The sequence below is a fragment of the Mesoplodon mirus genome, assembly GCF_964341445.2.
Source record: "Mesoplodon mirus genome assembly, chromosome: 3".
NCBI classification, from domain to species: domain Eukaryota; kingdom Metazoa; phylum Chordata; class Mammalia; order Artiodactyla; family Ziphiidae; genus Mesoplodon; species Mesoplodon mirus.
The window spans coordinates 44,248,262-44,273,072 of NC_138978.1; the positions used below are offsets into that span (position 1 = coordinate 44,248,262).

At 37.3% G+C, this 24,811-nt stretch overlaps 1 protein-coding gene and 1 pseudogene across 2 annotated transcripts in view; one reads left to right on the forward strand and one right to left on the reverse strand.

Annotated features, from left to right (window-relative positions):
• Positions 1 to 24,811, reverse strand: part of AGBL4 (AGBL carboxypeptidase 4) — a gene marked incomplete at both ends in the record, with an annotated part of 1,397,496 nt that overhangs the window by 925,903 nt on the left and 446,782 nt on the right. The gene's annotated exons all lie outside the window — the stretch shown is intronic.
• LOC309800292 (putative ATP-dependent RNA helicase DDX5) lies at positions 20,846 to 22,855 on the forward strand (annotated as a pseudogene). Its single transcript has one exon. The product of its transcript is annotated as a putative ATP-dependent RNA helicase DDX5 (transcript).

A 24,811-nucleotide genomic window follows, 5' to 3' on the forward strand; every position in this document is an offset into this window, starting at 1 on the left:
TCCATGATACAGGGACAACTTCCCTGGGAGAACACATGGTGCACCTCAGGCTGTTGAAACATCACGCCGGCCTCTGCCTCCACAGGCTCGCCCCACATTCCAATTATAACTACCATACTCTTCCCTCCGCCTGGCATGAGTGATCCAGAGCCCCCTAATCAGCTGCTAATTTAACCCTGTCCTGTCAGGGCAGGAAGAGAGGCCTGAGGGAGACCTACATGCAGAGGTGGGGCCAAAACCAAAGCTGAACCTCAGCAGCTGTGTGAACAAAGAAGAGAAAGGGAAATCTCTCCATGCAGCCTCAGGAGCAGCAGATTAAATCCCCACAACCAACTTGTGCCCTGCATCTGTGGAACAGCTCAATAGAAAATGAATAATCCCAAAACTGATGCAGTGAATTTTGGGAGAAACTGTAGACTTGGGGTTTGCTGTCTGCGACTGACATGTTTCTGATTTTTATGTTTATTTTAGTATAGTTTTTAGCACTTGTTATCATTGGTAGATTTGTTTATTGTTTTGGTTGCCCTCTTCTTTGTTTTGGTATTATTATTACTTTTTAATTTTTATTTTAATAATTTAATTTTTTAATTTTAATCATTTAAAAATTATTTATTATTATTACTTTCTTTCTTTTTTTCTCCCTTTTCTTCTGAGCTGTGTGGCTGACAGGGTCTTGGTGCTCAGGCCTAATGTCAGAGCTTAGCCTCTGAGGTGGGAAAGCCAAGTACAGGAAACTGGACCATCAGGGACCCCCTGGTCCCATGTAATATAAATTGGCAAGAGCTCTCCCAGAAATCTCTGTCTCAACACTAAGGCCCAGATCTACCCAATGGGCAGCAAGCTCCAGTGCAGGATACCCCATGCCAAACAACCAGCAAGACAGGAATACAACCCCATCCATTAGCACAGAGGCTGCCTAAAATCATACTAACTTCACAGAAACCCCAAAACACAATACTGCACATGGCCCTGCCCACCAGAAAGACAAGAACCATCCCAACCCACCAGAACACAGGCACCAGTACCCTCCACCAGGAAGCGTACAAAACTCACTGAACCAACCTTACCCACTGGGGGCAGACACCAAAAAAAATGGGAACTACAAACCAGCAGCCTGTGAAAAGGACAGCCGAAACACAGTAAGTTAAACAAAATGAGAAGATAGAGAAATATGCAGCAGATGAAGGAGCAAGGTAAAAACCCACCAGACCAAACAAATGAAGAGGAAATAGGGAGTCTACCAGAAATAGAAGTCACAGTAATGATAGTAAAGATGATCCTAAATCTTGGAAATAGAATGAAGAAAATACAAGAAATGTTTCACAAGGACTTAGAAGAACTAAAGAGCAAACAAAAAATGATGAACAACACAATAAATGAAATTAAAAATTTTCTAGAAGGAATTAATAGCAGAATAACTGAGGCAGAAGACCAGAAAAGTGAACTGGAAGACAAAATAGTGGAAATAACTACCGCAGAGCAGAATAAAGAAAAAAAAATGAAAAGAATTGATGACATCTCAGAGGTCACGGGGACATTAAATGCACCAACATTCGAATTATAGGGGTCCCAAAGAAGAAGAGAAGAGAAAAAGAAAGGGTCTGAGAAAATACTTGAAGAGATTATAGTTGAAAACTTCCCAAACATGGGAAAGGAAATAGTCATGCAGGTCAAAGAAGCCCAGAGAGTCCCATACAGAATAAATCCAAGGAGAGACATGCCGAGACACATATTAATCAAACTAGCAAGAATTGAATACAAAGAAAAACTATTAAAAGCAGCAAGGGAAAAGCAACAAAAAACATACAAGGGAATCCCCATAAGGTTAACAGCTGATCTTTCAACAGAAACTCTGCAAGCCAGAAGGGAGTGGTAGGACATATTTAAAGTGATGAAAGGGAAAAACCTACAACCAAGATTCCTCTACCCAGCAAGGATATCATTCAGATTTGATGGAGAAATTAAAACCTCTACAGACAAGCAAAAGTTAAGACAATTCAGCACCACGAAACCAACTTTACAACAAATGCTAAAGGAACTTCTCTAGGCAGGAAACACAAGAGAAGCGAAAGACCTACAAAAACAAACCCAAAACAATTAAGAAAATGTTAATAGGAACATACATATTGATAATTACTTTAAATGTAAATGGAGTAAATGCCCCAAACAAAAGACATAGACTGGCTGAATGGAAACAAAAACAAGACCTGTATATATGCTGTCTAAAAGAGACCCACTTCAGACCTAGGGACACATACAGACTGAAAGTGAAAGGATGGAAAAAGATATTCCACGCAAATGGAAATCAAAAGAAAGCTGGAGTAGGAATTGTCATATCAGACAAAATAGACTTTAAAATAAAGACTACTACAAGAGACAAAGAAGGACACTACACAACAATAAAGGGATCAATCCAAGAAGAAGATATAACAATGGCAAATATTTGTGTACCCAAAATAGGAGTACCTCAATACATAAGGCAAATGCTAACAGCCTTAAAAGGGGGAATAAACAGAAACAGTAGGGGATAGATGTAAGGGACTTTAACAGCTCAATTTCACCAATGGACATATCATCCAAAATGAAAATAAATAAGGAAACACAAGCTTTAAATGACACATTAAACATGATGGAATTAATTGATATTTATAGGACATTCCACCCAAAAATAACAGAATAAACATTCTTCTCAAGTGCTCATGGAACATTCTCCAAGATAGATCACATCTTGGGTCACAAATCAAGCTTCAGTAAAGTTAGGAAAATTGAAATCATATCAAGCATCTTTTCTGACTACAATGCTATGAGATTAGAAATCAATTACAGGGGAAAAAAAGTAAAAAATGCAAACACATGGAAGCTAAACAATTCATTACTAAATAACCAAGAGGTCACTGAAGAAATCAAGGGGGAAATCAGAAAGTATCTAGAAACAAATGACAATAAAAACACGATGACCCAAAACCTATGGGATGCAGCAAAAGCAATTCTAAGGGGGAAGTTTATAGCAACACAAGCCTACCTCAAGAAACAAGAAAAATCTCAAATAAACAACCTAACCTTACATCTAAACCAATTAGAGGAAGAAGAAGAACAACAACAACAAAAACAAAGTTATCAAAAGGAAAGAAATTATAAAGATCAGATCAGAAATAAATGAAAAAGAAATGAAGGAACAATAACAAAGATCAATAAAACTAAGAGTTGGTTCTTTGAGAAGATAAACAAAATTGATAAAGCATTAGCCAGACTCATCAAGAAGAAAAAGAAGATTCAAATCAACAGAATTAGAAATGAAAAAGGAGAAGCAACAAGTGACACTTCAGAAATACAAAGAATCAAGAGAGATTACAATAAGCAACTATATGCCAATAATATGGACAACCTCGAAGAAATGGACAGATTCTTAGAAAAGCACAACTCTCTGAGACTGAACCAGAAAGAAATAAAGAATATAAAGAGACCAATCACAAGCACTGAAATGGAAACTGTGATTAAAAATCTTCCAACAAACAAAAGCCGAGGACCAGACGGCTTCACAAGCAAATTCTATCAAATATTTAGAGAAGAGCCAACACCTATCCTTTTCAAATTCTTCCAAAATATAGCAGAGGGAGGAATACTCCCAAAATCATTCTATGAGGCCATCATCACCCTATACCAAAACCAAACAAATGTGACAAAAAAAGAAAACTACTGGCTAATACCACTGATAAACATAGATGCAAAAATCGTCAACAAAATGCTAGCAAACAGAATCCAACAGCACATTCAAAGGATCGTACACCATGATCAAGTGGGGTTTATCCCAGGAATGCAAGGATTCTTCAGTATATGCAAATCAATCAATGTGATCTACCATATTAACAAATTGATGGATAAAAACCACATGATAGTCTCAGTAGATGTAGAAAAAGCTTTTGACAAAATTCAACACCCATTTATGATAAAAACTCTCCAGAAAGTAGGCATAGAGGAAACCTACCACAAAAAAAAAAAGAAAAAAGAAAAAGAAAAAGGCCATATATAACAAACCCATAGCCAACATCATTCTCAGTGGGGGAAAACTGAAAACATTTCCTCTAAGATCAGGAAAAAGACAAGGTTGCCCACTCTCACCACTATTATTCAACATAATTTTGGAAGTTTTAGCCACTGCTAGGAATCAGAAAAGAAAAAGAAATAAAAGGAATCCAAATTGGAAAAGAAGAAGTAAAACTGTCACTGTTTGAAGGTGACATGATACTAAACATAGAGAATCCTAAAGATGCTACCAGAAGACTACTAGAGCTAATCAATGAATTTGGTACGGTAGCAGAATATAAAATCAATGCACAGAAATCTCTTGCATTCTTATACACTAATGACGAAAAATCTAAAAGAGAAATTAAGGAAACACTCCCATTTACCACTACAACAAAATGAATAAAATTCCTAGGAATAAACCTACTGAAGGAGACAAAAGACCTGTATGCAGAAATCTATAAGACACTGATGAAAGCAATTAAAGATGATACAAAGGATAGAGAGATATACCATGTTCTTGGATTGGAAGAATCTACATTGTGAAAATGACTATACTATCCAAGGAATCTACAGATTCAATGCAATCCCTATCAGACTACCAGTGGCATTTTTCACAGAACTAGAACAAAAAATTTCACAATTTGTATGGAAACACAAAAGACCCAGAATAGCCAAAGCAATCTTGAGAAGGAAAAACAGAGCTGGAGGAATCAGTCTCTCAGGCTTCAGACTATACTACAAAGCTACAGTAATCAAGACAGTATGGTACTTGCACAAAAACAGAAATATAGATCAATGGAACAGGATAGAAAATCCAGAGATAAATCCATGCACATATGGTCATCTTAGCTTTGATTAGGAGGCAAGAGTATACACTGAAGAAAAGACAGTCCCTTCAGTAAGTGGTGCTGGGAAAACTGGACAGCTACATGTAAAAGAGTGAAATTAGAACACTCCCTGACACCATACCAAAAAATAAACTCAGAATGGATTAAAGACCTAAATTTAAGGCCAGACACTATAAAACTTAGAGGAAAATATAGGACGAACACTCTAACATAAATCACAGCAAGATCCTTTTTGACCCACCTCTTAGAGAAATGGAAATAAAAACAAACCAAAAAAATGTGACCTAATGAAACTTAAAAGCTTTTTCAAACAAAGGAAACCATAAACAAAATGAAAAGACAGCCCTCAGAATGGGAGAAAGTATTTGTAAACAAAGAAACAAATGATTAATCTCTAAAATATACAAGCCGCACATGCAGCTCAATATCAAAAAAAACAAACAACCTAATCCGAAAATGGGCAGAAGACCTAAATAGACATTTCTTCAAAGAAGATATACAGATTGTCAACAAACACATGAAAGGATGCTCAGTATCACTGATCATTAGAGAAATGAACATCAAAACTACAAGGAGGTATCACCTCACACCAGTCAGAATGGCCATCATCAAAAAATCTACAAACAGTAAGTGCTGTAGAGGGTGAGGAGAAAAGGGAACAGTCTTTCACTGTTGGTGGGAATGTAAATTGATACAGCTACTATGTAGAACAGTATGGAGGTTCCTTAAAAAACTAAAAAGAGAACGACCATATGACCCAGCAATCCCACTACTGGGTATGTACCCTGAGAAAAGTATAATTCAAAAAGAGTCATGTACCACAATGTTCATTGCAGCACTAATTACAGTAGCCAGGACATGGAAGCAGCCTACGTGTCCATCAACAGATGAATGGATAAAGAGGATTTGGCACATATATACAATGCAATATTACTCAGCCATAAAAAGAAACGAAATTGAGTTATTTGTAGTGAGGTGGAAGGACCTAGAGTCTGTCATACAGAGTGAAGTAAGAAAGAGAAAATCAAATACCATATGCTAACACATATATATGGAATCTAAAAAAAAAAGAAAAAAATTTGTTCTGATGAACATAGGGGCAGGACAGGAATAAAGATGCAGACGTAGACAATGGACTTGAGGACATGGGGAGGGGAAAGAGTAAGCTGTGACTAAGTGAGAGAGTAGCATTGACATATATACACTACCAAATGTAAAACAGATAGCTAGTGGGAAGCAGCTGCAAAGCACAGGGAGATAAGCTCGGTGCTTTGTGACCATCTAGAGGGTTGGGATAGGGAGGGTGGGAGGAAGATTCAGAGGGAGGGTATATGGGGATATATGTATACATAGAGTTTATTTACTTTGTTATACAGCAGAAAGTAACACAACATTGTAAAGCAATTATACTCTAATAAAGATGTTTAAAAAAAAAGATATCACCTTACACCTGTCATCATGGCTATCATCAGAAAGAACACAAATAACAAACATCGGCAAGGCTGTGGAGAAAAGGCAACCCTTTTACACTGTCTCATTTCCTTTGATTCTTGCTACCACACAAAGATGTTGCATTCCTAGGACCTATTCCTATGAATAAACTAAGAACATTTAGAACCAGCAGGAACCTGATGTGTGATGATCTAAATGGTATCATTGGGTCCTTGGTGCCTCACATGTTGCCTAACACAATGCCTAGTAATACATAGTCGGTGCTAAAGCACATAATTTTAAATGAATATGAGATAGAATAAATGACAAATGAACAAATCAACAAATGATGTAGAAGTCCTTGAATTCCACCAAGTTCTTATTTTTCTTGATTTTCTAATCTCTCTAAATATTTCACCATGTGTAGAATATACTTTAGGTGCTGAACAAGTCATTTCTGAATGAAAAAATAAATAAATAATAATTTTTCCTTTTCGATGAAAGATGAGGTTCCAATGGGAACCTTTATGAAAGACAGAAGATCTCATTATTGACCTTCAGACCTTGTTTCTCAATGACATACCAGTAGAGTTTATCTGGGGAACATTTGGGAAGGGAAGGGAAGAGAAAAAGACAGGTCACTAGGCTTTTCAGCCAAAAGAAGTGAGTGGGAGAAAAAGAAAAAAAGGGAAAATGACAGAGAGAAAAAGTCAGAGCCACTGTAGACAAATCTTACTGATTTTACCCTAAGTCCAGACAGCATATGTCAGGGCAATCCTGATGTGTACTGGTGCCCTGTGACTTTGGTGATTTCCTGATAATAGTAGTAATAAAATATCAATTTATGATTTTCAAAGGACTTTGACAATCATAATAGAATTCCGTTATAATGATTTCAGAAAAAAATAGGCAGGGAAGCACCATAATTCCCATGTTACTGATGAACATACTGAGGCTCAAGGGAAGAGTGAGAAATATATTACATATAAAGCTAGTAAATGGCAGAGCTAGGATTTGAACCTAACTCTTGTTTGTCACATAGTCAGAGCACTTTCTACTACAGTGTACAGCCATGTCTATTTGAGAAGTGAGCAGAATATTCCTTTCTTTCTCCCTAATGTTTGTTTCCTATTATAAGCCTAGGCTCCTAGAAAGCAAAGAAATCCACTTGTTTCACGGACAGAACAGCACTGTGAGTTATCCTGCTGGAAGGCCTCAGGAACTAGGTCAGAGCTCTTCTTGGATTCTGGTGCATAGTGCCGGAAGGAAGGAATTTTTTTCTGTAATTCTATAACAATAAAACTATGAGTTTTTAATGTCTCAAAAGTTATGGTGCTGTGACACATAGTCTCAGAAGGCATGAATTTAAATCCTAGCTCAGCTATCCACACTTTCTTTATGATTTTCTTTAAACTCAGTAACCTCTGGAAGTAGCATATTTGAATGTAGCATGGTGTACATGTCCTTTCACAGTCTGCCTGCAGCTTATTTTTCCTGGATCATCTCCTATCACTCTCTCTCTTCGGCCCCAGGCATTGAAAAATCTAACCAAACCTGACCATTAGAGAATTTCTGAACTTGATTTGTATGCCTCCTTTTTTTTCATTCATTGCTATTCTCTCTGGCCCAAACGACCAACCTGTCATCTACCTGTCTCCTCCTTATTGCACCCTCCTCTATAGAAATTCCTATCCATCCTTCATAATCTTTGCCAAATATCAAGTACCCTATGAAGTCTTTCCCGACTAGAGCCTAGTACAGACAACCTAAAGCACTATCTCATTAATCACAGTACCATGGAATATAGTAATCAAAATATCCATTATTAGATGAGAAAATAGAAACTCAAAGATGTTAAGTGATATTCTTACTCTCAAAAATCTAGTAAGTAGTGAAGATGGGATTTAAATCAGGTATGTGCATCTGACAGATGGCACAAATAATAGGTGGAAGCTACAGGCAGGCAGGTTTCAGGTTAATATAAGAAAGAACTTACTAGCCATCAGGTCAGTCCAACAATAAAATGAGCTGACTCTATAAAAAGTGAGTTCCCTATCACTAGATGTGTCCAAAAAGAGGCCGAATAACCACTGGGTCAGGTCATTTTAGAGAAAACTTGTACGTTGAATTCTCTTCTAGCTCTGAGATTCTATTTCAACATTCATGCAACAACAAAAAAGAAACAAACAAATAAAACCTGTTCAGAAAAAAATTCTGGCTTTCCCAGGACTCATCTTTTTTTTTTTTTTTTTTTGATCAAGATCTGTGAGGCACCATTTTTTGACCAAAGATGGTAGATTCTTAGTTAGAAAGTCTCTTGGAATAATTTAGTCCAATCTTTTAACTCCTTCATTTCATAAATAGAGAAACTGAGGTCTTCGGAGAGGAAGCAAATTTCTCAAGTTCAAAGAGTGGATTACAGTAAAAACAGGAACTAGAATTAAGTTGTCCTGATGCTCAGGTTGGTGTACTGTACTGGGTTGCATCTCTTCACAAAGAATCGGCCATGTGTAGAAGACAGATTTGGTTACTACTTAAACCAGTAGCTTCAGAGCCAAACATCCTTTTCAACTTTTCTTAGAACTTGACCTTCTTAGAGAGCAAGGTTACACAGAAAAAGGCCAGTTCCAGAAGTTTGTCTTTTTCATGGTATTTTCCACCAACCGACATACACGTTTAAAGAACACATTCTAAGGAAATTGTATGAATTTGTGATTCCCTCTTGGAGAGATTTTAAGCTCATTAAACAATGATTCACATATATGCTATCTTTTCTTTGTTTTAGCATATTTAGAATTGTTGATGTTCTTCAATATATAATACTCTCCACTTTATATATAATTCAGATAGAATTTAATACAAACTTATGTAAGTTAAGCACTTGTCACTCTACTTTGTCTATTGAAAAATACCTCAGGCAAGTAAGCTCAATGGGATGGGCTTCTTTAGGCAGGTTTGTAATGTACTGGCCAAAGGAAATACAAAAGCAGCAAGCCAATGCTTACCTCCCAGTGACCTCCCAGTAATAATGATGAACTGCTGCCTCCACTGGGCCTAGCACCTGGTGAAAGAGCTGTCTGATTTCCTTCTGTTTGAGTCAAGGCAAACCTGATAGGAGAATTAGATGGGGTCTAGGAGCATATTGGAAATGGCAACAAAGCATAACGGACAAGGTCAGTACCAGAAGGAGAAGATCAAGCATCAGATCTAAAAGGATAGTGCAAAGATGAAGGTAGGCACTGAAGCAAGAGGCCCGGAATTGATGCAAGGAAGAAATATGTTAGGAAAAGGAATTTGAGGCAGGCCAAGCTTCACATTTCAGAATGAGGGCAAAAAGCTGTAAGTAAAGGGAAATGGATGCCTGCATACTGCATTCTAGGAAGGGGCATAGTGGTGAGTTTTGCACAGGTTAGGAGTTACCAAAGTTTCTTATGTGAGGCTCTGTAGATTTCCTCCTATCTTCCTGGACAAACTTTCTCAAACTTTGTTGGCTTCTTTTCCTATACCTAAACTTTAAAAGCTGTCTTTCACTGTGGTTCTTTCCTAGGCCCTCTTTTCAAACAACATACCGTTACCAGGCAATATCATTCATGGCTTAAACACGGATGGTTCCCAATTCTGTATCTCCAGCCTAGATCACTCTTTTAAATTCCTGTCCCATAGGGTGAACTATTTACTAACCAATTTTACTTGATGTCTTGAAGATATTTCAAATTCTACATGTTCAAACTGAAATTATAATCTTCTCTTCAATCTTATTTCTTCACTGTTCCTTATTCTCAGGACATGACACCACAACATACACAGTCAGTTGCCCAAGCCAAAAACTTGGTTCACATTTTCTACGACTTTTATTTCACTGTCTATGTCTAATCATAACCAAGTTCTGTTGATTCTACCTGCTAAATATCTCAAGCACTTCCACTTCCCTCCATACCATTGTCTTTATGCCAATCTTGTCCATTATCATCTCTCACCTGAAGAATTGTATTCATCTCTTACTTGGATTGCGCTGATTGGGTCTTTGTCCCCTAACATTCTTTCCTCACCCACCAGGTAAAATGATCTTTCTCAAGTGAAATTCTGAACAAGTTGCTCTTCTGTGAAAAATTTGTAATGATTTCTCAGGAAATCTTTTTTTTTTAAATTATTAACCCTCAGATAGCATTCAAACCTCTTAACATCACTTACAAGGCCTTTTGTGATATGGCTTCTGCATACCTCTTTACTCTTAGCACCATTCTCCACCCCACTTCTTACCTACTCCCCCACCCACAAATCACATTCCAACCATGTAGGACAGCAAGTCTAGGACCAACGTGAGGCAAATGAGGTGCCAACGGTGCAAAATTTAATGAGGCATTCACTCTCAGGTGCCGACCTTATACATGCATAACCCTGAATTAAGTGCCTCTTTAAGAGTGAGGTGCCCAAGGTATACAATTTAAGAAGGCACAGATTTACAAAGGTAAGATTTTTCTGTTATCCCAATTTAAGAGATGAGGAAACTGAGACTCAGAGAGTTTAACTGAAAATAGTCCAAGTTCAGATAGCTAAGAAAGAAAGGACTTGAACTCCAAAAGCTTTTGCTTTTTATATTATATCATATTGTCTCCAACTTTTTTCTTTTTAAAGAAATAATAAATTAATAATAAAATATGAGCTAGGGGACCAAACTACAGTTACCCACACTTATTAGGAATGACTTATTAATACTAGATTAACTATGGTGGGATGAGAGGGATGTGTTTAATTCTTAAGCACAAAGGAATTTTTAGTTTACTCTCTTCCTGTTCAAATTATTCCATCTCTCTGTGGTAACACTGAGATGGTCAGAAGTTCCTTGCTTCCTTCCTAGGAAAATGTATTTGCACTCATTTAAAAATAAATTAGTGACTACGTAAGTCTTGTAGGTTAATACAGATTGCATTAACATTAGCTTGCCAATTTTCTCAAAGGATTTGTCAATCATGCCTGTTATAAAATCAGAATACAGCAACGGGCTCTGTTTTCATTATACCATGAAATTTAGTACATCAAAATACATTACCTTTATTCAAATCTGAAGGAAAAATTTTAGGAAAACATTCCTTTCATTTGATTAGCAATTGGAGGCCCTGCTACTAGAGCTGCTCTAGGCTGCTGATTGTTTTAGAGGAAGTATATGGAGACTCCTTCCTTCTCACACTGCTCCAGTTAGTCAGACCCCAGAGTCCTGATTATTCACCTTGAAATCAGACTGCAAATCACATGCTCTTTCTCAAATATGTGCCCAACTTACTCTCAACTACATTTATAGAAATACAGAGAATCTTTACCTGTTTTACAGAAGTAATCTAAGAAAGATGTCACCATAAGCCCTGCTCTTTTAAAATAGTAATACTCAACAGATTAATGAATTCACCTCTTGTTAGAAGCAGTACCCACACATACACCTGGTTTAAACATACCCAACTGTCTGGCATCTTGCCACAAATAATCTGGAAAATCCAGGCATAGAGGAAAAACTCCATCCCTATTTATGACCCCTATCCATCAAACTCCTTTAACCAGCCACTTCATCCTCTTTATAAGATCCTGTGTTCCTTGGCTCTCCTTATCCAATTTCCAATGTTTCCTGGCCACCCTCCTCAGACTGGTGACCTATTCAGCCCTCTCGCTCTGACTCATTGCTCCCAGCTACCTACTTTACTCTTAGCTTATGCATTCTCCTTTGATTTCAGCATCATCTTCACTTTTAGATGAAGAGAAATCTCACTGCCAGCCCCACATATGAAAAAATGCCAGAATAAATAAAAATTTCTTCATGTGCTATAAACTTGTTCTAGAAATCTGAGGGAAAAAAATACATCTCCCCTACATACAACCAGAGGACAAACAGGCACTCTTAGCACTCCATGTATGTGTCCTAAGTCAAGAAACAGGAAAAAAATAGTATGGATAATTTTTTCTCTGTTGTAAGCGATAGTTACAAAATTCAAGCTATGATAAAAGAATAAAGAAACACATTCTTTGCCCCCAAACAGTTATAAATGTTAGGAAAAAAACGTAAGTCAAATGCGATGAAAGATACTCAACACAGTACCTGGTTAGATTTAGAAAATTAATTAAATGTTCAAGAGTAAACAGTAGGGGAGACAGAAAAGGGGCAGTGGAATTAAGATTTATGGAAGCAGTAGTAAGTGCCAGGCATTATGCTATGAGTTTTACTCAGATTCTTCCATTCAATTCTTATAATAGCCCTGAGAAGTCCAAAAAGTTTAAGCAACATCTAACATCTATATGTATTTACAGTGTACCTGATGTTGCACTAAATGTTTTACATGTGTCATTTTTATCCTCATGACAGCTATATGAGATAGGTGCCATTATCATCTTAGCTTTACAAATGAAAAACTATGGTTTAGAAAAGTAACTGTCTTTCTGAGGTCAGGCAGCTAGTAATTCATACAGGTAGGATTTGAACCCTGGCACTCTGGCTACTAAATTCATGATTCTGACCAGGTAATCAAAGGGTAGATTTCAACAATTAAAGACAAAGACATCAGGAATAATTGGAACCCAGGTTTCTAAGCCACAAAAATTAGACTCTTTTTTTATGACTAAAAGAATCTAAATTAAGTGTCGCTAAACCTCAATGCTGATTAAGATCTTGTTTGAATTTTTAAATTTTTGTTACAAAACATTTAAGAATACTAAAAACCCAGATTTAACTTGTGTTAATATTTTGCCAGCTTCAGATCCTTAAAAACAAAGAAAATATTAGTTTTTCTTGGAATCATCTCTTCACTAGAAAACCATTCTCCTCCTTTTCTGTCTCCGAAATAACCACTATCTTGCAGTTGTTATATTTTCATTATCTACACATTTTTGTACTTTTATCACATATAATTTTTTTCATATTAATCTAGTATTCAGCAGACTCTATAATTAGCTCCAATAGTTAATCTGTAGATTTTCTATGGATTTTTCTCTTGAAATTTCTATGTAGATAATCATACCATCTGTAAATAAATAGTATTGTTCCTGTTTTTAAGATAATAATATTTCTTACTGCTCTTTCTTATATATACGGGTTAAAGCCTCAGATGTAATATTGAATAGACATGTGGGCAGCAAGCATATTTTCTTGTTCTTTTTAAGGAAAATGTTTCTAAGGCTTTTACAACAATTTTGGGCTTTAATAAATAATCTCTATCTAGTTAAATAAATTCCCTTCAATTCCCACTTTTCTAGGAGATTTAATCATAAATAGTTATTGAATTTTGTATTTTTTTCATCTATTGAGATGATCATATAGGTTTTGCTACTTTAAACTGTTCATGTGGTAAATTAAACTAACAGTAATTAAAATATCCTTGAATTTTTTTGATAAATCCCATCTTTTAAAATTATTTTATCTACACACTCCTGTATTTCAGTATATGTGATGGATTTGATTTGTAAATATTTATTTTGGATTTTTGCATTAATACGTATAAGTGTTATGGACCTATAGATTTTCCTTCTAGTATCATCTTTGTCTGATTTTGTTATCAAAGTTTTATCAGCCCCTTAAATGAGTTAAGTTTGGTTTACTTTTGTTTTAACTTGCAGATGGACTTACTTCAAAGTCAGACAACATCATGGCTAGTAAGTCCAATGTATCATATCTTGGAAATTTTACCTCATTTCTTTAGTTTCCACCTGAAAAATCTCAGGGAATAACTCTAATTTTTTTTGCTTGAATCAACCAAATGTGATTTAGGCAGCTCCTTTCCAAACCACATGGCTGGAGTGGGAAAAGGAGAATTTCTAAGAAGAAAGTAGGGATTCTAGGAAGACAGTGCTATAGCTATACACTACACATATCTTCCACGTTCATTCTAACATGTCATAACTAAAAAGAACACATAATAAGCACAAATATTGATTAAAGGAAAAAGAAAAGGATTTGTAGCTAAGCTTAACTACCTACTACCTGTGTAATTATGGACCAACTATTTCACCTCTTTGAGATCCTCTTTCATCACCTATAAGGAAGGAAAAGAAAATATCTACCTCAGAGGCAGGTAGAGTTGAATGAGCTTGCCTATGAGCTTCTTGAGTAGAGAGGCCATGTCTGTATCCCCAGCATTCCACACAAAGTAGCTTAGTGATAGTTGAATGAATGACTCCTGGGATATAGAATTCATTTAAGGCACCCAACCCTGTGCCTAATTCAGTCCTACTTACATAATTCATGCCTAATTATTCTTTCCACACTCCCGAGGAGGCACAGTAATATTAGCTTTAACTGCTTTAAAAACCCCTCCTGCCTCAGATGTTTTGTAGACCTTCTGGGAAGATAAAGCCATCCTAGTTGTAACCAAACCTTTGAAAGTGTCTAGGTCTCCCTTCTAGCTCATCCATGCTAAATTACCAAATAGTATAAAGGGAAAGTACAAGAAAAGGGAATTCTAAGTTGACCATGTTCTCCCCCAACGCCTCAAGAAAAAAAAAAAAAAAAAAGGCAGAAGATAGTAAGACACTAGAAAAGCTGCTCTGGCTTTGAAATGCCATATTTGACCTTAGTTCTGGGAACACAACAAGTTTCACTCATTTATCTATTCCAGAAGGAATTATCATGATTCAAAGTCAGGAGACTGTGAGTATATGCAAAGGGCTAGAGAGAAGCCAATGTTTAATGAAACACTGGTGAAACCTTTCCAGAAAAGGCTGGCTAAGTCAAGTTAAATCAAATCTCTAGTGAAAGCAAACTTGCTACAACAACATCAGCTGCCATTTATTGAGCATTTTCTAGGTAGCAGAGTCAGGATTAAAATACAGATCTGTCTAATGCCAAGGCTCGTGCTGTTTCCAATATGCAGTGTTGCTTTCTAATCAAAACAACTCTGAAATTGACTAAAGGACTTTCCTGCAATTGCATCTGTGCTCATTTTACCACATGAAGGTTTAGTCACTACATTGATAGTATTGTCAGACTTCAAGACTCCACTGTATGAGTGACTCGAAATGAGTAGATTCTAGAAACTTTCCAAGGTAAGGAGAGCTGTTAAAATAGGCCTACAACTCTCATGGGATTCAGCAGCTATCTATCTCTATTTCCAATTAGCTACAAATGAGCTATGGAAATACACAGCAGAACTCCAGTGCTACACAAGCTTAGAGGAGCAGACTAATACTTATTGAGCACTTACAAGTATCAGGCTTTTGCTTGGGAAATTTTAGTTACACTAAAGAGAAATCAATTAGGGATGTAATTCTGGGAATGAGGCAGAGACGCCAATCTCATTTTTGGAATATCAGCAGGAAGGACATCTCAAGAACAAAAGAAAGTTAAAAAGAACTACTCAGAGGGTAGGGTGGAGTCAAGATGGCAGATGAGGAGGACATGGAATTCACGTATTTGCACAACTAGGGCACCTACCAGGCACCGGTGGGGTACCACGGACACCTAAGGGGATGGGAGGAACCCCCAGTAACCGGTTGTTTCAATTATATTTTTATTTTTCCTATTATATTTTTTTACCTTTCTAATCTTATTTTGTTTTATATTATTTGATATTGCACTGCTCCTTATTTATTTATTTATTTTTTTGCCACACCATGCAGCTTGCAGGATCTTGGTTCCCAGGCCAGAGGTTGGGCCCAAGCTCCTGTGATGGGAGCACTGAGTCCAAACCACTGGACTAACAGAGAACCTCAGACCCCAGGGAATATTAATTGGAGTGAGGTCTCCCAGAGGTCATCTCAGCACCAAGACCCAGCTCTATACAACTGCCTGCAACTTCCAGTGCTGGATGCTTCAGGCCAAACAACCACTAAGACAGGAATACAACCCCACCCAACAAAAAAGAAAAAAAAAAACAATGAAATGACAAAAATTATGTTACAGATAAAGGACCAAGGTAAAAACCTACAAGACCAAATAAATGAAGATGAAATAGGCAAACTACCTGAAAAAGAATTCAGAGTAATGGTAGTAAAGTTGATCCAAAATCTCGGAAACAGAATGGAGAAAATACAAGAAACATTTAATAAGGATCTACAAGAACTAAAGAGCAAAACAATGATGAACAACACAATAACTGAAACTAAAAATACTCTAGAAGGAAGCAATGGCAGAATAATTGAGGCAGAAGAAGGGATAAGTGAGCTGAAAGATGAAATGGTGGAAATAGCTGCCAGGGAGCAGAATAAAGAAAAAAGAATGAAAAGAATTGAGGACAGTCTCAAAACCTCTGAGACAACATTAAATGCATCAACATTCAAATTAGAGGGGTCACAGAAGAAGAAGAGAAAGTGACTGAGAAAATATTGAAGAGATTAGAGTTGAAAACTTCCCTAATATGGGGAAGGAAATAGTCAATCAAGTCCAGGAAGTGCAGAGAATCCCATACAGGATAAATCCAAAGAGAAACAGGTGAAGACACATACGAATTAAACTATCAAAAATTAAATACAAAGAAAAACTATTAAAAGCAGCAAGGGAACAGCAACAAATAACATACAGGGGAATCCCCATAAGGTTAACAGCAGATGTTACAGCAGAAATTCTGCAAGCCAGAAGGGAGTGGTAGGACATATTTAAAGTGATGAAAGGGAAAAACCTACAACAAAGATTACACTACCCAGCAAAGATCTCATTAAGATTCAATGGAGGGCTTCCCTGGTGGCGCAGTGGTTAAGAGTCCACCTGCCAATGCAGGGGACACGGGTTCATACCCTGGTCTGGAGAGATCCTACATGCCATGGAGAGGCTGGGCCCATGAGCCATGGTCACTGAGCCTGCATGTCTGGAGCCTGTGCTCTGCAATGGGAGAGGCCACAACAGTGAGAGGCCCATGTACCGAAAAAAAAAAAAAAAGATTCAATGGAGAAATTAAAACCTTTATAGACAAGCAAAAGTTAAGAGAATTCAGCACCATGAAACCAGCTTTACAACAAATGCTAAAGGAACTTCTCTAGGCAGGAAACACAACAGAGGGAAAAGACCTACAAAAACAAAACCAAAGCAATTAAGAAAATGGTAATAGAAACATACATATTGATAATTACTTTAAATGTAAATGGATTAACTGCTCCAACCAAAAGATATACACTGGCTGAATGGAAACAAAAACAAGACCTGTATATATGCTGTCTACAAGAGAACAACTTCAGACCTAGGAACACATACAGACTGAAAGAGAGGGGATGAAAAAAGATATTCCATGTAAATGGAAATCAAAAGAAAGCTGGAGTAGCAATTCCCATATCAGACAAAATAGACTTTAAAATGGAGACTAGTACAAGAGACAAAGAAGGACACTACATAATGATCAAAGGATCAATCCAAGAAGAGGATATAACAATGGTAAATATTTATGCACCCAAAATAGGAGCACCTCAATACATAAGGCAAATGCTAACAACGCTAAAAGGGGAAATTGACAGTAACACAATAATAGTAGGGGACTTTAACATCCCGCTTTCACCAATGGACAGATCATGGAAGATGAAAATAAATAAGGAAACACAAGCTTTAAATGACATATTAAGCAGAATGGACTTAATTGATATTTATAAGACATTCCATCCAACAGTATACACTTTCTTCTCAAGTGCTCATGGAACATTCTCCAGGATAGATGATATCTTGGATCACAAATCAAGCCTCAGTGAATTTTAGAAAACTGAATTCGTATCAAGTATCTTTTCTGACCACAATGCTATGAGATGAGATATCAATTACAGGAAAAAATATTAAAAATACAAACACATGGAGGCTAAATAATACCCTACTAAATAACCAAGAGATCACTGAAGAGATCAAAGAGGGAATCAAAACATCCCTAGAAACAAATGACAATGAAAACATGATGAGCCAAAGCCTACGGGATGCATCAAAAGTAGTTCTAAGAGGGAAGTTTATAGCAATACAAACCAACCTCAAGAAACAAGAAACATCTCAAGTAAACAACTTAACCTTACACCTAAAGCAATTAGAGAAAGAAGAACAAAAACCCCCAAAGTTAGCAGAAAGAAAGAATTCATAAAGATCAGATCAGAAAAATGAAAAAGAAATGAAGGAAATGATAGCAAAGATCAATAAAACTAAAAGCTGGATCTTTGAGAAGATAAAGAAAATTGATAAACTATTAGACAGACACATCAAGAGAAAAAGGGAGAAGACTCAAATCAATAGAATTAGAAATGAAAAAGGAGAAGCAACAACTAACACTGCAGAAATACAAAGGATCATGAGAGATTACTACAAGTAACTGTATGCCAATAATATGGACAACCTGGAAGAAATGGACAAATTCTTAGAAAATCAAAACCTTCCGAGACTGAACCAGGAAGAAATAGAAAATAGAAACAGACAAATCACAAGCACTGATATTGAAACTGTGATTAGAAATCTTCCAACAAACAAAAGCCCAGGACCAGATGGCTTCACAGGCAAATTCTATCAAACATTTAGGGGAGAGCTAACACCTAACCTTCTCAAACTCTTCCAAAATATAGAAGAGGGAAGAACACTCCCCAAATCATTTTATGAGGCCACCATCACCCTGATACCAAAAGCAGACTAAGATGTCACAAAAAAGAAAACTACACTCCAATATCACTGATTAAAATAGATGCACAAATCCTCAACAAAATACTAGCAAACAGAATCCAACAGCACATTAAGATGATCATACACCATGATCAAGTGGGGTTTATCCCAGGAATGCAAAGAATCTTTAATATCTGCAAATCAATTAATGTGATACACCACATTAACAAACTGAAGGATAAAAACCATATGATAATCTCAATAGATGTAGAAAAAGCTTTCAACACCCATTTATGATAAAAACTCTCCAGAAAGTAGGCATAGAGGGAACCTATCTCAAAATAATAATGGCCATATATGATAAACCCACAGCCAACATCATTCTCAATGGGGAAACACTGAAACCATTTCCCCTAAGATCAGGAACAAGACAAGGTTGCCCACTCTCACCACCATTATTCAACATAGTTTTGGAAGTTTTAGCCATAGCAATCAGAGAATAAGAAGAAATTAAAGGAATCCAAATGGAAAAGAGGAAGTAAAACTGTCACTGTTTGCAGATGACATAATACCATACATATAGAATCCTTAAGATGCTATGAGAAGACTACTAGAGTTAATCAATGAATTTGGTAGAGTAGCAGGATACAAAATTAATGCACAGAAATCTCTTGCATTCCTATACAGTAACGATGAAAAATCTGAAAGAGAAATTAAGGAAACACTTCCATTTACCATTGCAACAAAAAAAATAAAATTCCTAGGAATAAACCTACCTAAGGAGTCAAAAGACTGGTATGAAAAAAACTATAAGACACTGATGAAAGAAATTAAAGATGATACAAACAGATGGAGAAATATACCATGTTCTTTGATTCAAAGAATCAACATTGTGAAAATGACTATACTACCCAAAGCAATCTACAGATTCAGTGCAATCCCTATAAAATTACCAATGGCATTTTTCTCAGAACTAGAATGAAAAATTTTACAATTTGTATGGAAACACAAAAGACCCCGAATAACCAAAGCAATCTTGAGGAAGAAAAACGGAGATGGAGGAATTAGGCTCCCTGACTTCAGACTATACTACAAAGCTACAGTAATCAAGACAGTATAGTACTAGCATAAAAACAGAAATATAGATCAATGGAACAGGATAGAAGGTCCAGAGAGGGACCCATGCACATATGGTCACCTTATCTTTGATAAAGGGGGGCAAGAGTATACAATGGAGAAAAAGCAACCTCTTCAATAAGTGGTGCTGGAAAAACTGGACAGCTACATGTAAAAGAATGAAATTAGAACACTCCCTAACACCATACACAATCATAAACTCAAAAGGATTAACGACCTGAATGTAAGGCCAGACACTATCAAACTCTTAGAGGAAAACATAGGAAGAACACTCTATGACATAAATCACAGCAAGATCCTTTTTCACCCACCTCCTAGAGAAATGGAAATAAAAGCAAAAATAAACAAATGGGACCTAATGAAACTTCAAAGCTTTTGCACAGCAAAGGAAACCATAAACAAGAGAAGAGACAACCCTCAGAATGGGAGAAAATATTTGCAAATGAAGCAATTGACAAAGGACTAATCTCTAAAATAGACAAGCAGCTCATTCAGATCAATATCAGAAAAATAAACAAACCAACCCCAAAATGGGCAGAAGACCTAAACAGACATTTCTCCAAAGAGGATATACAGATGGCCAACAAACACATGAAAGGATGCTCAACATCACTGATTAGAGAACTGCAAATCAAAACTACAATGAGGTATCACCTCACACAGGTCAGAATGGCCATCATCAAAAAATCTACAAACAATAAATGCTGGAGACCTCATTCATTTCCACGGGTCTTTTGCGCAGCAGCCCCAGCTCTTGTCATCGCCATCCCTCCACTGCCTCCCCTGCAAGACTTCGCTGTCACTGGAGCCACCTCCTGTTACTCATAGTGCTCGATTCTCTCTACTTTGCTTCCCACCAACTGCAACCATTGACGCCATGTTGGGTTATTCAAGTGACCAAGACTGCACCTGGGATCGAGGTTTTCATGTCCCTAGATTTGGAGGAAGTAGGGCAGGGCCCTTATCTGGAAAGAAGTTTGGAAACCCTGGGGAGAAATTGGTTAAAAAGAAGTGGAATCTTGATGAGTTGCCCGAATTTTAGAAGAATTTTGATCAAGAACACCCTGATTTGGCTAGGTATACAGCACAAGAGGTAGAGACATACAGAAGAAGCAAGGAAATTACAGTTAGATGTCACAACTGCTCAAAGCCAGTACTGAATTTTTATGAAGTGAACTTCCCTGCAAACGTCATGGACGTGATTGCAAGGTAGAACTTTACTGAACCCACAGCTATTCAAGCTCAGCGATGGCCAGTTGCTCTAAATGGATTGGATATGGTTGGGGTAGCAGAAACTTGATCTGGGAAGACGTTGTCTTATTTGATGCCTGCCATTTTCCACATCAATCATCAGCCATTCCTAGATAGACGTGATGGGCCTATTTCTTTGGTGCTGGCACCAACTCGGGAACTGGCCCAACAGGTACAGCAAGTAGCTGCTGAATACTGTAGAGCATGTCGCTTGAAGTCCACTTGTATTTATGGTGGTGCTCCCAAGGGACCACAAATATGTCATTTGGAGATGTGGAAATCTGTATTGCAACACCTAGAAGACTTACTGACTTTTTAGAATGTGGGAAAACCAATCTAAGAAGAACCACCTACCTTGTCATTGATGAAGCAGATAGAATGCTTGATATGGGATTTGAACCCCAAATAAGGAAGATTTTGGATTAGATAAGACCTGATAGGCAAACCCTAATGTGGAGTGCTACTTGGCCAAAAGAAGTAAGACAGCTTGCTGAAGATTTCCTGAAGGGTTATATTCATATAAACATTGGTGCACTAGAACTGAGTGCAAATCACAACATTCTTCAGATTGTGGATGTGTGTCATGATGTAGAAAAGGATGAAAAGCTTATTCATTTAATGGAAGAGATCATGAGTGAGAAGGTGATTAAAACCATTGTTTTCGTTGAAACCAAAAGAAGTGGTGATGAACTCACTAGAAAATGAGGATAGATGGGTGGCCTGGCATGGGTGCCCATGGTGACAAGAGTCAACAGGAACGTGGCTGGGTTCTAAATGAATTCAAACATGGAAAGGCTCCTATTCTGATTGCTATAGATGTGGCCTCCAGAGGGCTAGATGTGGAAGATGTGAAATTTGTCATCAATTATGAATACCTTAACTCCTCAGAGGATTACATTCATCGAATTGGAAGAACTGCTCGCAGTACCAAAACAGGCACAGCATACACTTTCTTTACACCTAATAACATAAAGCAAGTGAGCGACCTTATCTCTGTGCTTCGTGAAGCTAATCAAGCAATTAATCCCAAATTGCTTCAGTTGGTCGAAGACAGAGGTTCAGGTCGTTCCAGGGGTAGAGGAGGCATGAAGGATGACCGTTGGGACAGATACTCTGTCAGCAAAAGGGGTGGATTTAATACATTTAGAGACAGGGAAAATTGTGACTGAGGTTACTCTAGTCTGCTTAAGAGAGATTCTGGGGCAAAAACTCAAAATGGTGTTTACAGTGATGCAAATTACACCAGTGGGAGCTCTGGAAGTAATTTTGTGTCTGGTGGTATACAGAGCAGCTTTAGGACTGGTAATCCAACAGGGACTTATCAGAATGGATATGATAGCACTCAGCAATATGGAAGTAATGTTTCAAATATGCACAATGGTATGAACCAACAGGCATATCCATATCCTGCTACTACAGCTGCGCGTATGATTGGTTATCCAATGCCAAAAGGATATTCTCAATAAAACTTTAGAAGTATATGTAAATGTCTGTTTTTCATAATTAGTCTTTATATCGTGTGTTATCAGACAAGATAGTTATTTAAGAAACATGGGAAATGCAGAAATGACTGCACTGCAGCAGTAACTATGGTGCACTTTTTCACTATTTAAGTTGGAAATTTCTCTACATTCCTGAAACAATTTTTAGGTTTCTTTGTACTAGCAGTGTTTTCACAAAAGTAAATGTATAATGATTTGAAATATAATAAATGAAGGCAATGCATGACCTTCCAATAAAAAATATTTGAAGACTGGATAGAGAGATAAATAAATAAATAAATGCTGGAGAGGGTGTGAAGAAAAGGGAACCCTCTTGCACTGTTGGTGGGAATGTAGATTGATACAGCCACTATGGAGAACAGTAAGGAGGTTCCTTAAAAAACTAAAAATAGGACTAACACATGCCCAGTAATTGCACTACCAGGCATATACCCTGAGAAAACCATAATTCAAAAAGAGTCATGCACCACAATGTTCATTGCAGCACTATTTACAGTAGCCAGGACAGGGAAGCAACCTACGTGTCCACTGACAGATGAATGGATAAAGAAGATGTAGCACATATATACAATAGAATATTACTCAGCCATAAAAAGAAACGAAATTGAGTTATTTGTAGTGAGGTGGATGGACCTAGAGTGTGTCATACAGAGTGAAGTAAGTCAGAAAGAGAAAAACAAATACTGTATGCTAACACATATATATGGAATCTAAAAAAAAAAAAAAAAAAGGTTCTGATGAACCTAGGGGCAGGACAGGAGTAAAGATGCAGAAATAGAGAATGGACTTGAGGACATGGGGAGGGGGAAAGGTAAGCTGGGACGAAGTGAGAGAGTAGCATTGACATATATACACTCCCAAATGTAAAATAGATAGATAGTGGGAAGCAGCTGCATAGCACAGGGAGATCAGCTTGGTGCTTTGTGACCACCTAGAGGGTTGGGATAGGGAGGGTGGGAGAGAGATGCAAGAGGGAGGGGATATGGGGATACATGTATTCATATAGCTGATTCATTTTGTTATACAGCAGAAACTAACACACCATTGTAAAGCAATTATATTCCAATAAAGATGTTAAGAAAAAAAAACTAATCAGAACCACGTTCACATAAAAGAAAAATTTATTTTTATTACCTAGAACTGAGGCCAAGAAGATTCTCAAGGAGGAGACAATCATAACTGAGCACATGAAGCTGGAGTGACTCTGTAGGTTAGGAAGGAGAGTGAGTCATGGAGAAGACATATATATTCAGTTTAGGGCTATAAAATCAGTTTGTACTTTCTGAACCTTGAGTCTAGCTAGCTTGATCTCTACTTGTCAGAATACTGATCTAGAGGTCCAGGGTAGAACACTTGTCTCTGCCTCGCTATATTTAGAGAACTGCCTAGCATGTTGGGGAGAACCTGTTACTGGGAAAAAATGAACCCATAAACCCTGTAATAGCCTGTTTTCTCTTCTCTGTTTCTACCAGCAAATGAACAGACTGCTTCTGCTCAATGAGTTTGGCAAGATATGAAGGTTATTTTATTTGAGCAGATATGAGTCATCATCACTCTGAAAAAAAAGGATGTTGATAATAATTTTTTTTTAAAGAGCCAAAGATGACACTAGCAAGAATGGTATATTTCTCTTGGGATCCTAAATCTCCTTTGGAAATTTAGCTTTTATGTAGCCAAAGTATTTTTGCAATCATTTCTTTCTATTCATTCATTTAACACATTTACTGAATGCCTACTGTGTGCTGTGGAGGTCCTAGGGTACAACATGAGGAAAAAGCGTGGTCCTTGACCTTGTAAAGCACATAGTTTAGTAGAGGGAGAGAGAGATAACCATATAATCACACTAATATAAATGAAAATACACTTTAAAACAGTGTAGGATGAGGGCTTCCCTGGTGGCTCAATGGTTAAGAATCCACCTGCCAAAGCAGGGGACACGGGTTCAAGCCCTAGTCTGGAAAGATTCCACATGCCGCAGAGAAATTAAGCCCGTGTGCCACAACTACCGAGCCTGTGCTCTGCCACAAGAGGGGCCACTGCAATGAGAAGCCCAAGCACTGCAAGGAAGAGTAGCCCCTGCTCGCCGCAAC